Source organism: Orcinus orca, chromosome 9 (assembly GCF_937001465.1).
Source record: "Orcinus orca chromosome 9, mOrcOrc1.1, whole genome shotgun sequence".
NCBI lineage: Eukaryota > Metazoa > Chordata > Mammalia > Artiodactyla > Delphinidae > Orcinus > Orcinus orca.
In genome coordinates, this window is record NC_064567.1 from 94,859,974 (window position 1) to 94,863,502 (window position 3,529).

Sequence of the window (3,529 nt, forward strand, 5' to 3'; positions counted from 1 at the left end):
ATGTCCCTCAACAGATGAATGCATAAAGAAGATGTGGTACACACACACACACACACACACACACACACACTGGAATATTACTCAGCCATAAAAAGAATGAAATAATGCCATTTGCAGCAACATGGATGGAACTATAGATCAGCATATTAAGTGAAGTAAGTCAGAAAGAGAAAGACAAATATATGATATCACTATATGTGGAATCTAAAATTTGACACAAATGAACATATCTACAAAACAGAAACAGACTCACAGACATAGAGAACAGACTTGCGGTTGCCAAGGGGGAAGAGGGTGAGGGAGTGATGGATTGGGAGTTTGGGATTAACAAATTCAAACTATTATATATAGAATGGACAAACCACAAGGTCCTACTGTATAGCACAGGGAACTATATTCTATATAGTGTGATAAACCATAATGGAAAAGAATATAAAAAAGAATATATATATATATACATATATATACACACACACACATATATATCTGAATCAATTTGCTATACAGTAGAAATTAACACAACTTTGAAAATCAACTATACATCAATAAAATAAATTTTAAAAAATAAAGAAATAAACAGGGAGCTGAATGCGCTGCAGATTTGTGATGGACGAGTGGAATGGTTGATCTTTGGATGCTAACACGGGAAAAGACGGCCTATACTGTATTCCAGTCCAAGCTGAAGGCCACCCATTCTCCATAACAAGGGAAGGGCAGGATATGGTCTTTAAGGATAAGTCTTTAAGCTGTGGAATAACAAGAAAACATTGGTGCTTGGAGAAGATTAACCAAGGAAGGAGCTATGGGCTTTATGGGGCTGGACACTGGAGGTATGAAGCCAGTTAAGAACTTAGGGCAGCAGTCAGGGCCCTGAGGCTATGAGTACTGCCTCTCAGATGATAGCCCATCTTGGCACACCTCCTTCTTTCTGAGTGAGTACCCCAGCTCTGTATGGGGATCTGTGTTGCTGTGTACAATTTCAGCTGATTTAATTCCCCAAAGTAACTAACTCTTTTTAGTTGTCTAGGAAGATAATGATCGTTTATAATCAACCCTTCCTACAAACACTAGTCCAGAATCTAAAGAGTACACAGGATGTGGCAGGAACAAAAAAACCGATATTAGGGGATAAGTATCAAAATTCCATTTTTTTCCATTTGGAACAGACTTGAGCAGCATGAGAGTTGAGATTTCTGGCTGAAACATTCCAAAGATGTCACACAGTTCCTCTTGAAAGGTGAGATATTAATATATCAATCTGAGGTATCCTTAAGCTCCTACAGCTGAAGAATGAAGCCAACAGGAATCCGTAAAAACACAGAGTGCACTCCAAAACCACGGGCCCACATGGCTTTGGTCCCTTACATCCTCTGGTAGTTCTGTTGTGCTTTTAGCACCACACTCTATATGATGGACCCCACTTTCCCCATTTGTTAGACCTTTAAAACAAATCCTTCCGGCAGAAGGGAAGGAAGCCAAAGAAATTAAGATAGATGTGAGCTGGCTGGATGGAGGCCTGCCGGGAAGCATCTCAGCCCACTAGGGCAAGTACATCCTGGTGAAGACACGAGGAAAGGGAGAAATGGATGGTTAGAGAGAGAACGCTGAGCCCAGCGCTATTGAAATTTCTGGTCAGTTCCTGAGTTTTTGTGCTAATGTAGTGTGACTTATGAAAAAAGAAAAGTATGGATGTTTCCATAGGTTGAACTTCCATGCCAAAGAAAAGTCACCCAAGATTCCATGCACCTGTAAGCCAGTTACTGACTGAGAGTTTCCAGGCTTACAAGATCTTTTAGGCCATCAGCTCAGGCTAGAGGATCTAGATTTCCCAGAAGTGAAGAAGAATGGAAAGGAAGAAAAAGAAATATATCAATTTCCTTCTGACAAAGAGATTCCTTCAACATTAAGTGAGAGCTAAAAATATCTTAGATCTTAAGAGATCATGTCCAATTTAAAACCTGATTCTATAACATTCAATAAAAAAATTCAAGTCCACTTAAAGTGTGGTTTTTATTATCTTTACTAGAATATATTAGGTTGAACCATAGAAAATATTCAACCATTTTTACCTACAAAGCCAAATTTCATACTGTTCAATCTGCTACAGTTATATATATCGTACTATAGAGTACAGTCATTAAACAAACAAATGAACACATAAAAACAAACTAAAGCTGGGTCAAGGATCAGTGATCTGGAACTCAAATCCATGCATTTTTATTCTCATAGGAAAACTCTGCAGAACTAAAAGAAACGTTTTTTAAACATCGTGTAGCCTAGCCCCTTAACTTCTGTTTGAGACTTGAGACCTAAAGAGGTTGATATTTGTGTAAGACCGTACATTTATGTAAACGTCATGGACGTGAAATTAAGCAAGGGTTTGCTTTCAGGACCAGCTGTTGTCGGAAAGATGATTTCTGTGAGCCTATCTGTAGTCTGCCCAGGTCACCGATGCAAAAAGCGTATCAACAGTGTGGTCTTATCAGAGGAGACGTGTGTTCACAAGGCCTCCTGACACATTTGGGAAAACGAATAACTCTGTTTCTCTCCTGAAGAAATTTTTTTTTTTAGCCGCACCGCACGGCATGTGGGACCTTAGTACCCTGACCAGGGATCGAACCCACACCCCCTGCATTTGCAGTGTGGACTCTTAACCACTGGACTGCCAGGGAAGTCCCAGGACATTTTGTGCTTGATGGTGGAGACAAGAGAGAAAAGAGGTGCCGACCATCCAAGAGTGGAGAAGATTATCCTGCCCTTCTCCATGCTGGAGCTATTGGGGTTGAAGATCCCCATTTGACCAGAGCCAGGAATATTGGGTCAAACCTTCCTTCCTTCTTTTCCTTGTCCTATTACGATAATAAGACCATGCTCCCCAGAGTTGATTCTGAAAGAACTGAGGGCAGACATGACTGTGGGATTGATCTGCCCCAGGCAGTGCTAAGGAGGGAGGAATTCCCATTACTGTACCACAATGAATCTTCTCTATAGAAAAAGTTAAGACTTTTAGGAAAAGGCTTAAAGAAAGCAGAATGGTTGGAGCCTACCTAGTAGGTAATTGGGGAAAATAACTTTCACATTACTTCAAGATAATTAGCACTGGCTATCTTTCTTTTGGGTTTTTTAAGAATTGGGGTTGTTTTCCATTTTCTGATAGGCTTAATGCATTTGAGCCCTAAGAAAGAAATGGGGTGACTGTGGCTGCTGATTTATACTTAGGAGCGTAGGGAGGTGGGAAGAAGGAAAGAAGAGCCCGTTTCTCAAGCAATTGTATGTAAGAGGCACAGGCAATGTCTCCCTCTGACAAGGTAGCAGTTAAAGGGGTTGGCAGGGCCTTTCCCCTAAAGATGCTAAAACCAGCAGTAGGAGCTGCAAAGAGGCGCTGAGGTTGGATATAGCGGCAGCCACACCTTCAGAATAGCATTTTTTAAATAGAAGTACAATGCAAGGATGCACCCTATGGGACTCCGAGGGTGTAAAATGTTCCAAGGAGGGCAATGACAAACGGCTGCTGTTTTGCGTGAATGTA